Genomic DNA, 14,204 nt, shown 5'->3' with positions numbered 1-14,204 from the left:
CCGCCGACAAAATTTTTCGAAAGGTTGATTTTTAAAGGGAAGATTGACTATCACTCTGGATACATCTCCATCAAATTAATAGCCATTCTTAACACCAATATTACCACGTTGGCATACCTCTCATCCTAATTCCAACCCTGTCGAATTTCCTTCTAAAGAGACAATGCTATTCCTCTGCTCACCGTCCTGATTAAGTGACTACGCTCTAGATCTGATTGGATTATAAAAGTTCTAGTATGAAATACTCCAATGCATAAGTCACCCCCTTCCTCCAAACCTCTTCTGGCTAGAGGTCCCTGAATAGCTTTGTTACTAGCATTGTTGAATCCTTCCTCTTTGCTTAAAAAGGCTACTAAGATATGATACTTATGGTGTAATGCCCTACTGCATAACCTTCAAATAAGATGTTAACCTATAAACCTTCATACCATTCAGTATCTCTTCGGTGGGGTCGACTGAATCCAGATCGCCGCCTATTTTTGAGTGTTCACTGTTGAATGACGGTGGTTGCTTTGTTTTTAATGAAGTTGCCCGGTTTGCGTATCCTTCCAAACCTTACCTCTTTTGCCATCAATTACACTTAGCTGCAGTGGAATGCGCCTTCTGTTCCCCTGCCAGTGTTGGGCTCCGTCCATTTCGTCCCTCTCATCGACTATCCCCGCATTTCTATTCCTAGCAATCTTGTTCAGAGTATGTTTTTCCCTCTAGTGCTGACTTTTAGGAAGGATTTTCTTTTGGAAAACGAAAGCTTATTAAAATCAGTTTATTGTTTGTCTTTCAATTTGTCTATCTGCCTGGGGGTTGGAAAGTCGTTACTGGTTTTAAGAGGCCGTTCTCAGAAACTACTCAACTGATAACTCTCAAAAAGCCATAGTAATATCTCTAGTCCTCAAAGTAGCCTCCAAATAGAGAGTTACTCAAATAAAGTTACTAATATTGCTTTTTTTGCAAATTGAGTGAAACCCCCTTAATAATAATAATAATAATAATCGTTGGCGCAACAATCCATATTGGATCAGGGCCTTGAAGTGTGTTAGAGCACTTCATTCAAGACCGTAACGGTACACTATGAGGCAATGTGGTCAGCATTGCGCTCGCCCGAGATTATTACCCTGATTTGACTCAGGTACTTATTCACAGCTGAGTCGACTGGTATCCGACGTCAAATCACGATACAAATTCCACTGCCACCAGTGAGATTTGAACCGCGACCTTCCGTACGACAGCCTTGCGCTCTAACCACTCAGCTATCCGGACTGAGTAAAACCCCCTTAAGCTCCTCTTAAAAGCATGATATTCTTTGTTATCATAGACCCGGATATGGAAACTTTGGTAAAAGTTCTTTTATCATTAACAAAGTTGTGGTATGTTGAATTTGCCTCTTATTAGGGAAAATGTCAGTATTGTACCGAAGTAGCCATATTCATATACTAGGAGCTGTGTGCAAATGGAACCATCGTGCGTCCAAATATTCTTATGCAAAAAACCCACAAAGCCATTCATACCTAAAGCCCCCAACCTCTATCCTGCTTTTAGATTTCCGGCCATTCTATGTTAGTCGACGTCGACATTTTTGTGATAGGTGTTCTATGGCTGGTACTCGCCACACCCATTTTGATCACAGGACAATCACCGTTGGACTAATACCGTCTCCTAACTAGAGATGTCCTTAGATAATATGCTTGCCGACACTTCTTTCCCATCCAACAATTTTGTTTGTATTTGGGGTTTCTAAAGTAGATTCAATGCTTAGTCCCACCAATTATTTAAGAAATAAGTCCACCCTAGCTGGCCCACTACCAGCTGAATGTTAGCCATATTTACGGCCTTGGTAATTTTGCGGATACATAACAGATTCTGGATTTATGATTATCTGTGTTTTCAATAATAATTAGCCACTGGCAACAATAAAATTGAATTCGCTATTGAGACCTTTCTTCCTACAAACTAAGAAATTCCACTTTGAAGGTTTTTTGCATTGCTTTCTCTCGCCAGTTCACCAATTAATCAAAGTCGGTCACTAAACGGTTTCCTGTATTCTACTCAACCCCCACGCTCAAATTCAATTTTCACAAAGAGAATGTATATCTAGAACTTCCTCGAAGGTAGATAACTACAGCGCTTCCATAGCAGATATATTCTACTTGGTTTGAAAGTTGGTCTTATAACGGACGGTAGAACTTCCTACGATATGTTTACCTTCTTCTAACACGTTCTAACTTTAGATTTTTCAAGATGTTGTCAAACAGGTACACAAAACTTGACAATATTGAACAGATGCTCCATTTTTCATTGTTACCCATAATAATTTCTTATGTGTTAAAAAAAGGAGAAAAAACTTTGCGCTGTCCGAGACAGAAGGACAGACTGCAGTGCATACACAAACTCCTGTTCTCGTCCTTAAAATGTCAATAGAGGACTATTTGCCATCATATCTGTTCATGTCGTTAGAAGTTCATTTTTTACCTTTTTATTTTCGATTTCGATGAAGTATTCACAAGAGGGTAAGTTTAGTTGTCGGAGCGGGAAATCTTTTCTGTTAGATAGGAACCTTTTTAGTTGGCAATCTTGGTACCGTTTGGTAGGAAGGGAGAAGCGAATGATTCCTTCATTTCTTAACGAAAACTTTCCTAACACATTTCACTTACTTTGTCATGCTTCAAAGGGGGTTTTAGAGTTTGTTATCGTACAAGCATGAAAGTATGATACTCATATCTGCCATGATAAAATTCAATTTATTTATTCTCCATTTACCTGACGCCATTACAAAGCTCTTCCTGCTTGATTTATGATGTCACTCATAAGTTTATGGTATACAATTTTTCTTTGAGAGATGATTAATAAAATTTTTCTGCACGTTAATAGCTTTACAAAAAACGTGTAATCAGAAAAAAAGTCGAAAAATAGTACTTATTTCGTAACGTCAAGAAAAACCTTCTCCTTAAAATACCCTCCTTTGGATTACCTCTTCGCCACTTCGCATCCGATTGCAAACTAACAGAGGCAATTATTTGCAACACCACGTTAATACCTTCTGTAATCTAACTTTAAAATATGAAAAATATCTTACAATTTAAATTCTCCTTAAAACACAGCTAGTAAAAAGGGTCATTTAATCATTTGAACCTGGCGTTATATACCAGAAAAAGTCGACCCTGCTCATTGTACAAAATAATCTTGTTGCGATATTTGAAAATAGATAGCCATTTTTCTCATAAAACTTCTACTTACTTTTTTGAAGGTGCTTCCGCTTCGTTGAAACTTTCTCGAGATCCTTTCAATTGAACGAAAAAGTTTTCCTAGCGAAAAAAAGTATACACCATTGTATTATGTCGTGGTAAAATATCCGGTGTTGGACCTAATCAGGATTACCTATCGCGTTGATGTTGTTAACTAAGTAACCTCGACAAAAAGGGAAGTGTAAGGAATGAAGGAAAGAGTCGAATTAGCACGATGGTATCTTTCGGAGAGGGAAGTTTTTAAATTAATTTTTTTTCTTTCTAATTTCTAGCGATTGTAGAGATTAGCAGGTTACACGGTGATGTAATGTTACTTCAAGTAGGGATGATGAGATGGGTTTATAAATTGAATGGAATGGAATTGAGAGAATACATTTCAATAGTGTATGTAAAATCTTTGCTTAAACTCATACGATGGGTGGCTTATCTACCATGAATTTATATAGTGTGTACAACTAGCAAGTAATACCTGGAATTCAAATTTAAATCCCAATGAAAGTTCTTAATTAGCTGAGCATATATTAAGACGGGTTCAGTGTCCAAACGGAAAAATATTTATATTTCCTGTTTGCTTCATGATGTATAACCCAGGCCATCCAGGAAAGCGGTGTGGATTCAGGTACAATACTTGTAACTGGCAATGTTATGGGAACTACAACCACTTTCTCGAGACGCCAAATTTCGTTGACTTCCCGAACCAGTGGCTCGTAGTTCACCTACCTCTCCACGTATTTCCGTTCAATGTTGCTATTATGGGGGATAGCAATGTCAAAAATAAACACGAGGCGACCCTCGTGTCAAGTAATAGCACTTCAGGTTTCTCATGTGCAATGTAGCGATCAGTTAGAATATATATGCTGTAAGCAGAACAATCAATCAGTCCATACTTTAAGCAAAGTTTTGGCGAACCACCTTACATTCAGCATGAGGCCTGTTCATGTATTAGACCGGTGCCATTAGAATGCAGCCAGAAATGAGATGGTCCAACGTCTCTAACGCCGAACCACACATTCTGCACTGGTCGTTCTACACCCGCTCTTTCATTATTAGCTTTTTATAAGCGCAGGTAAGGATGTTGCCGTCCTGAATGGGTCACATAAATCGTCAACAAAGAACTCCCCAGCACACAACCATTTGTTCGACAAATGGCTGTCAAAGACATTAACGTGTTTGCCGTGAATTGTTTCAACTTCCATTCAACGATCCGCTTTTAGTCTGACTTCTCACCACTCAGAGGATTGAAACATCGATCCTTCAAGTTAAGTAGAGTCAGCCCACGATCTACTTTACAAACTGCCGCATGCAAGGGAATCGCTTGCGATTTGCTGTAAAAATAAGCGTGCAGCGAATTGACTTGGAACTGATGTTGTGCCACCACGTCAACCACGACTGTAACTTCGATGTCACAAGACAAGTTCCTCCCCTCCACGGCAGAATTTGGATGATGCATTCGGAATTTGGGCATAGTATCCGCCGCCGGATGCTTTTCAAATCGGTCTTCTCCCATGACAACATTCCGAATGCATAAGCCAGTGAAGAGATAGCGAATGTATTCCATTCACTTGTTTTCGCCGAACCATACGATTTCAGCACCGGCCTCACACGTCACAGGAATTCGGACAGAAGAGCCTGCCAGTCGCATTAGAAACTGCTTCAAATATTTGGAATTTGGATACTTTGATAAACATTGTAAAAATGATTGAGATTGTTCGAGGCTATGCAGGTGATTCAGGGGAGGAGACTGGAAAGCGAAGGATTGCCATAAAACACAATCATGTATGTTCTGTAGAAAAGACCAGACAAACGACGCAAGTCACATATCTGGCAGTAATAAATATCTAGTGTTCAGGAGGACCTTGTATACTACGAAATCAACAGGCAGGTAATACTGATAAACCTCAATCACTGCGAGGCGGCTCAGTATCTCCTGGCACAAACTGTAGTAAACGTGAGAGCGAACGCGCTTCTAATCAGTGAACCACACAAAATACCAGATAATAATGCGTGGAAAGAGAGACCCTGAGAACAAAATACCCACAAGCCCGAAGAATCGTCCAACATTTGAGGAGATTGTGGCGCGATTCGCAGAAAGTGATCAAACATAGTACAAACAGAAGCTTTAAAAACCACTGCAACAAAGCTGACGTAAACCTATGGGGCAAAATCTATAGAGTGGTGATGTCTAATATAAAAGGGAAGAAATAATCGCCCAAAAAGTAGCCTGCAAACATACCGTGGCCCTCCCACATTCTACATCATCCTTGGCAATACTCGCCATGAATCCCTTGTCACAAGCATATTGCACGTGTTGTTTAAAACTTAGCTACATATATATCATCGCTACCATGTATTTGGTGGTCGGCTTAGAAGTGATTGCAGACTCTAATTCGAGGGTAATTTTGCTTCCGGCGCTTTGGGATGAGGACCGCTTTCATTTTTGCCTCCCAAAGTGCCAGTCCAACAATAGCTAACCAGGCCTTAACAGTACTAATTGTTTGGAAAGAGTATAACTCAGTATCTTCTCGACGCTCTGCGACTAGAACCAACGATGTATCATCGGCGTAACCCACCAACATGGCCTCCTCCGGAACTAAAAGGCTAAGTACATCATTTCACATGAAGTGCCATAGTACGGAGCCCTGTGGGACATCCGCGGAGACAACGTACACCAGAGCGTCTATTCTCGCAGGCAACTAGTGACAATAGCTGCGAGATAGGCGGGAACCTCAATCGTCCACAAGCACTTTCGAATCAGGTTCCAACTGACCGAATTAAAACCATGTCCAAGGTCACCACCATAGAATATTTACTAGTACTGCCCCTGCACTTTCGGCCAAGCCAGTAACCATTTTGGTGGAATTAATGGTTGATCTGGTTTAAGGAACCCAAACTACCGATCCTTCCTTAGCTTCCTTAGATTTCGACGATCGGGAGTAATCTTTTGTAAATTACCCACTCCAATAGTTTCCCTATAGTATCTAGAAAACATGTACGTCTATAGGAAGATAGTTCACCGGGAGGAGCCTTAGGCAGCAGTACCAGCTTCAGCCGCTTCCATTTTGAGAACATAGCCCTTCGGATATACACGCTTCGAACATTTCAGCGAACATGTAAGGGTCGGGATTTTATAGCGAGCTTAAGGGCTCTGTTCGGTATGCTCGTCCGGGGTTACTGCAGGAATTGTCACCACATTCAAAGATCTCTGAAATGTGTCACTGCCCCTTTCTTTCTGGGGAATAACCCCTGGATGATTTTCAACAAAAGAGTAGGGCACGTGCTCTGTGGAGGTGGCCGGCTTCTCAATCGTCCCATCACAATTCTATAGGCGCTCCCCCACGGATTTACAGCCGCCTTCGAGCAGAGCTCCTTAAAACATTCCTTCTTGCTCCACTGTATGGCAAGGTTGAGGTTTTTGCGGGCTACCTTTTAAACATGCTCCTTTTGTCCTTGATCACTCCTACCTACCGCCCTCTGAGCCGTTCGTCTGGTTCAGTGGCAAGCTGATCGACGGCTGCCCCGTCCGCTACTCTCCCTGGTTCCCCACTCGAAGGCCCAAGCGTTGAAGTCACCGGCAATCACCTTTGGAGTTCGTTCCCTTGCATCGAGAGCAATGTTGTCACTGTCTGTCTATCTATTCGTCTGTTTGCATCATTTTGCGCTGGGTTTAAGGTAGGCTCCCCGTACATGTGAAAAGGGGGTGTAAAATGTTTTCTCGCAGAATATAGCCATGCGGGATAGCAAATGAAGCAGCTCGATTGATTAGTACTTTTCAAAACTGGCCTTGCTTCTAATATTGAGTGAAATATAGGGGGTTGAGGGCCCATAAAGTGTAACAGGTCTCGTTCTCAAAAGAATCACGATGATGTATGTATCCATATGAAATCAAGGCCTCAACATACACCCCTTCCAAAATCTGTTCAAATAAAATTGATATTGGTATATTTCGATATTTTAGAAATATGTAAAGTATTAATACGATACTTGTCACTTCATATTTATCTATAACTATTTTCATAAACATTTTCACTGTCACACAGGACATTCAACGTTCAGCGCCCTAAATACTGCTCTATGTTGGTAATGTTTTCCAAGCATCCCATAGCGAAGTTGATCTTGAGCAATTGGTTCAAAAATGATCGCTTCATGCAACACGGTTTCAGACTGAAACAGAATTTTTGACGGCCGACCTCAATGAGACCGGCACTACGGTCGGTGGGTAGTGACCTACTCAAAATTAGATAGAATCCAAAATTAATCGAAATATTTGTCCTGGAAAATAGTTCATCGCATGTCTTTCCAAATTAGAAGGACTCGTCTCCATTCATTTCTTTTTGTTGAAAAGTATTTAAAAAACCGAAGTACTTACTATACCTCGCTGTATTTACATAGCTCGTTACATGTAAACTAATAGTGGTACAGATTGTTTCAAGTTATCAATAAATACATTATTCAGAACTTCATCACGATTAAGTCAATTATCCTAAATCAATCTCAATAATCGTATAATCGCTAACTTCAGGCTAAGTTTTCTCATTAACCACTCAATTGATACCTAAACAGAGAAAGACTTAATTATTGTTTTCCTACAATAAGGGTTGACAATATTGCATCCAACCACCTTTTACTTCACATCCTTATACACTGAATCCGATAACTTCTAGGAAATTGAATTGTTTGCATCTTGCAGGCTTTCATAATAGTCCAGCCAGCATTTGAATTCAATTCAAACCTGACGTCGCCGGTATCGTCATTGCATAGGATCTGTACTTTATGAAGGCTCATGCATTTCAGATTCAATTTATGTGACTGAAATTGACCAATATGCCATCTGACCGTTGGGTCCCGGCCCTCTACGTCCTTTGCCATCCCTCGCCATTAACCAAATGTTACTGCTTCGGCAATTTTCCGATATATCCACATTTCGCATATGGATATTACCTTAGCCTGGAAATGGGTGGACATATATATGTAGCCTCCACTCATAACTTAACGAGGATACCTACTGATGTTTACAGTCCCCACACCGATGTGAAATGACCTGGAATGCAATATTTTATGCTGTTCAAATCCTTAAAACTAAAATATTCTGATGCTATCTGATTCCAATCACCAATAAGTGGATGCAGAAATTTATAAATATACTAACGGTAAGAAATTGATCATATGAATAGGATGGATTTTTATACTCTACACCTTCTCTTTATACACAAACTGTACGTGGGTATTGCATTAAGAATGTTGTCCGCCTGTTAATAAAGGGACACACGTAAGCTTCATACATCCATAGATATATATTATGAAATATTTCCATTTACAAATTCTGTTCACCTTCTGCACCTTAAGGACTTGGATTCCTCCTTTTCATTTTTCGAGTGGGGCCAGCTCGGCTTCTAACCTGGTATACAATTCACACATATCTGCGTGCCGTTATGTCCAGCTGTTGTCATACCCAAGGCTCTTTACTTTTATAGTGAAATAATAAATACACATATCGTCGTATATTAGCCCATGGGATATCTTCAAGAAAAACTTTTACTGATATGCGGAAAATCCCTAGGTGTATCGATAGGGGGGAATCCCTTCCTGTTCCCCTAGTACATTTCTTCAGACAAACGGATGTGAATGCCATCAGCATAAGTTAAGGTGAATGAGTCTATAATGAACAGTTGCAAAGAGAAGTAGTCGTCCTGGTCTTTTCGGCACACCAGTTACTTCGAAGGAGCTATCAAAAGGATAAAAACAGTTTTGCTATGAGGAGCTAGTGCTCCAGCTTGTTAATGTTGTTAACATGAAAGGGGTGTGAAAACTGACTTTGCGCCATGCACTTTCAAATTAATAGCACTTTTCAATAAAGTTATTCTTAAAAATTTCATCTAGAAGGCATAAAATCCAGTTCTGAAAGAAATGGATTCATATAAATATAAACATTGATGGCTCAAACTCATGTCCTTCATTCCAAATAATATTATCTACTGCTGTTCAATATACCTCAATTCTACGTCAGGCCACAGGACAAATGGTAAGAAACAAAAAGGCTCCTGAGATGTCCCTAATTTAATATATGCTTTTATCACTTACTGACCCTTATTTGCTGGAGTGCTAACTTTTTCAGTCTCAACATGAACCTTCTATACCAACAACATTTCAACAAGGATGCTGTGAAGGAAGTGTGCGGAATTAGGTAAGCATGCGATGGTGAGGTTTTCGTTTGGCTGTTGATAGACTGAACAAATCTTTCGGGACACTTCTTACCTTTAGTGACCGGAGGTCTAGCTGTTCCATATAAGGGACAAAAAAGATTGGACTTTGCCGTACTGAGGTGATCACCCGGTGTGTGGTAACATGTGTGCTCTGCTTTGGTTAGTGACTGTAGCAAATTGAATTAAGCTTTGTCAGTTTATTGCTCTAATGAAATATCCTTTCAGGCTAATGTTAAAGGAAGTGCGAAGCTTAAAGTTTCTAATTTTGCGAAATAGAGGGAATGAAGAAATTCATATTTGGGTGTTCTGTGAGGAGTCAAAATAAAGTAGGAAAATAAATTTGTCTATAAAATAATTAGTCCCTGATACTTGTCATTTTCTCCAATAATAAAAACACGTAGCTTTTTCTCCTATAAAACGTTTATTCTATTGACTATACATACTTATTTCGGGTGCTACTTACTTCAGATAAAATATTGAAGAAGGAAGTAGGTAGCTCCTGAAATACGTATATACATGGAATACAAATTTTGTTGTAGGAGATTTCCTCACCCTTTCACCATCTACTGCATATTGAATGGGCTATAATCTCGTAATGAAGTATACACTTTTCAACCCGTAGTAAAAATGTACCTATAACACAAACTCAGGTATTTGATAGTGTGCATAGCGTATTTCTGGAGTTTTATGTAAAACCAAACCTGATTAACATTGATTTACGGTCTCTTTCTTTGTATGGAGGTGAAAATCTTCAAAAGACACTGATCTGGACACGCCAGTGAGTTGGATTTTCACTCCCTAAAACCACCCCAGACTCCCTATCCTATGGATCCACCTTTAGGTATTACATCATGGGACGGAGTTAGCTTACCTTAGCTAGGTCTCCTTCCGTCTTTTTTTTTTTTTTGTGCGTACACGGAGGTGGAAAAACTTAGAAAGGCACGTCCGCCGCAGCTCCGCCGCCCGAACGGCCGAACTACAGCGGGCGCGTGTGGGATTCACACCCACTAAAAACCACCCCCGGTCTCTCCAGCCCCAGCCCCGCGGGACCACCATTGAGGTATTACTTCGCGGGGTAGGTTTGCTCTTAGGCACTCATCCTTCTCCTATTTGCACCTTTCCTCCTTCTTTGTTCTTTCAGCAACTCCTCCTGCATTTGGATGATTGCGGAGCTAACCGCAAGCCACTTCTCCTCGGACTCCAGCATCTCAGTAACCAAGCTCTCCGGGGTCCCGCTCCTGCCCAGCACCTGGTTTAAGCTCCTTCTCTCCATCGCAAATCGTGGGCAGTGAAACATCACATGCTCTGGATCCTCCGGTATGCCATCGCATCTGGGACAGTTTGGAAAATCATCCAACCCAAAGCGGTGCAGATACTGCCCGTAGCAACCACCGTGTCCCGTGAGGAACTGGGTAATGTGGTAGTTGGTATCCCCATGTTTTCGCTCAAGCCACACCCTAATGTTGGGAATGAGCTTGTGCGTCCACCGACCTTTCGCAGACTCGTCCCATCTGCGTTGCCAGAGATCAAGCGACTCTGACCTTGCCGCATTTCTACGCTGTGCATGCCCCTCCATATGTCTTGCATTGTACAGGACACTCATTTCTTTGGCCAGAATGTCAACCGGGATCATGCCTGCCACCACCAATACTGCCTCATCTGATGTGGTTCTAAAAGCACTGCAAACCCTCAAAGCCATCCGCCGGTAAACCGAGTTCACCTGCTTCCGTCTCTGAGAGTTTGCAAGCGCCTCTGCCCACACAGGCGACGAGTAGAGCAGGATGGAGCGCACCACTCCGGCTAGCACCAACCTCCGGCAATGTTTCGGCCCACCAATATTTGGCAACATTTTTGCAAGTGCCGTGGTGGCACTGGCTGCCTTTTGGCATGCATACTCTAGGTGCTCCCTAAAACTCAATTTGGTGTCAATTATTACCCCCAGGTATTTGATAGCCGGCTTTGATACGACCGTATGTCCACCGACCTCCACTTTTACAGTATTATTTTTCCTGCGTTTCGTCATCAAGACCGCTTCCGTTTTCGCGTCCGCCAAGGTCAGCCCGGCCTTTTCTAGCCAGGACTTTACCGCTCTCACTGTTTCCGTTGCGTAAACCTCCACATCTTCTGGGTGTTTTGCTGCAACAACCACAGCTAGGTCATCAGCAAAGCCGACAATCGTAGTCCCCTCGGGGACGGGAAGAGCAAGCACCCCATTATACATGATATTCCACAACAGGGGACCAAGTACCGATCCCTGTGGTACCCCGGCTGTGACAATGTACTCTTTGGGGCCCTCATCCGTCCCGTACCAGAGAGTCCTCTCTGAGAGGTAGTTTTCCACCAAATTCGCTAAGTATCCGGGGACACCTATGTCAGCCAACGCCCCTTTAATTCTATTCCAGTTGGCCGAGTTGAATGCGTTTTTGACATCCAACGCCACCACGGCACAGCAGCCGCCAGAAATCAGTGCACCTTTTGCCAGGTTTACCACCATGCCAATTGCGTCCACCGTAGAGTGGGCGCGTCGGAAACCAAACTGGCGTTCCGACAAACCATTGCTGGCTTCGACGATGGGCAGGAGTCTGTTGTAGATGACTCTCTCCATCATCTGCCCCATTGTATCCAACAGGTAGATAGGACGATACGACGCTGGGTTTCCAGGTGGCTTGCCAGCCTTCGGAAGCAACACCAACTTTTGCTTTTTCCACTGGGCAGGGAATATTTCTTCTTTTAGGCACACCTCGAAGGTGTTTTTCGAAAAGGTCGGGCCTTGTCTTCACTGCCAGTTTCAAAGCTCGGTTGGGGATGCCATCCAAACCTGGGGCCTTGTTGTCACCGAACCTACCACATATTTCCCGCAGCCCCTCCACAGTTACAGGCGGTATTATGCCGTCATTTAGCTGGACAAAAATTTGCCTTCCCCTATTTTCGTGGTGAGGGAACAGAGTGGTAACAGTCTATTTCAGGAGGCGCGGACAGGTCACCTGGGGTGATTTCCGCAGCCTTTTCATCACGACTCCGTAAGCCTCGCCCCAAGGGTTTATGTCGGCATGGTCGCACAGCTGTTTGAAGCAGTTCTTTTTGCTCCTCCGAATGGCTTCCTTTAGGCGGCCACGCAATTGCTTGTGTGCCTCCTCTCGACGTCGCCACCGGGTTTTCCCCTGAGCCTCCTTGCCCGAAAACATGCGACTCGCAAACTTGCGATTTCGTTGTTCCACCAGTAGTTGGGTTGCCTACTGGGGAGCAATCGCCTTCTGGGCATAGTAGCATCGCATGCTTCCGCCACCCATCGTGTGATCTGGGTGGCTTTCTCTCCAGCCGTACCATTCAGGGATATGTCGGATTTGAGCACCGCGGAAAACGTGTCCCCCTCGAAAGCTTTCACTGTCCAGCCAAGCATACCACCCGGCATTCTGCGAAAACTCTTTTTCGAGCCCGATCCGCCCTTGGTGGTCGCTGTGAGTATAGTCCTCACTGACATGCCAAGCGATTCTACTGGCTAAAGTGGCACTCACGTATGTCAGGTCCACTATAGACCCCAGGCCCCTTCCCTGGAAAGTGTACGAAGACCCAACATTGGCCATTCAAGAGCCCTCATTCAAGAGCGCACGCATTGAAATCGCCTCCTATTATGATCGGCCAACGTCCTCTTGCATCCAAAACAAGAGCGGCAAGCATCCGCTCATACTCGACGAGTGTAGCGCTGGGTGGAGCATAGTAGCTGTAGATGTGGATGCCCTTCACCTTCGCTCTGATGAAGCCCTCCTCCGGGTGCTCCATTATTTCCTGGAAGGCTTGTCCTCCACAAGTCCACAGCGCTGCTTGGCCCGTTTGGTCTTTGACCCAAACGCTACCACCAAAAAAATTTTCCGTTGGTAGCATTTCGCCTAGAGTTTCCTCTAAATTCCTCCTTTCTTCCACGAACCTCAGGCACTGGAGGAGTATGTGTGCTCGATCCTCCTGGACCCCATCGCAGCTTGGATGATCAGGTGAAGTGTCCAAATTAAACCTATGCAGATATGAACGGTATCCACCATGGCCGGTGAGAAACTGGGTGAGATTATAATTGATCTCGCCATCTTTTCACTCCAGCCGCTCCCTGATGCTAGGGATCAACCTGTGTGTAGAACGACCCTAGTGTGAATGGTCCCATCGCTATTGCCATCTAATATCTCCTTTTCGGTTTTTTGTGCTTCCGATAAGAGAAATGGACTTGATGTTATATATGTTCGTCTTCTCATCCGACAAGGTGTCAATGGGCACCATTGCTTAAATAACGAAAGCCGCATCATCCAAACTAAGACTGCATACAGCAAGACCACCCTGGCTACGAGCAGACCGCAAGTATGCCGCGGACCTCCTACATTCGGCATCATTTTTGCCAGAGCCATACTTGCGGTCGATGCCTTTCCGCAAACATACTCCACGCACTGTTTAAAACTAAAAATTGCATATATCATCACTCCCAAGTATTTGATGGCAGGCTTGAAAGTGATGATACGATTTCTAATTCTAATGCAAGTGAAATTTTTCTTCCGGCGCTTGGTGATGTGGTCCGTGTTTTCCTCCGTGAGTGTCAGCTAAGCACTAGTCAACCAAACCTAAACAGCACTGCCTGCTTCGCATGAGTACAACTTGGCATTTTCAAGATGCTTTGCAACCACAACCAGTGCAATGTCGTCGGTATAGTCCACCACCGTGGCCTCTTCCGGAACCGAAGGATTCAGAACATCATTGTTCATGATATCAGTAATCAATTTGATTG

Source organism: Hermetia illucens, chromosome 3 (assembly GCF_905115235.1).
Source record: "Hermetia illucens chromosome 3, iHerIll2.2.curated.20191125, whole genome shotgun sequence".
In the NCBI taxonomy this organism is placed as follows: Eukaryota; Metazoa; Arthropoda; class Insecta; order Diptera; family Stratiomyidae; genus Hermetia; species Hermetia illucens.
The sequence above is the reverse complement of the archived record's forward strand: the minus strand, read 5'-3'. Positions refer to the sequence as shown.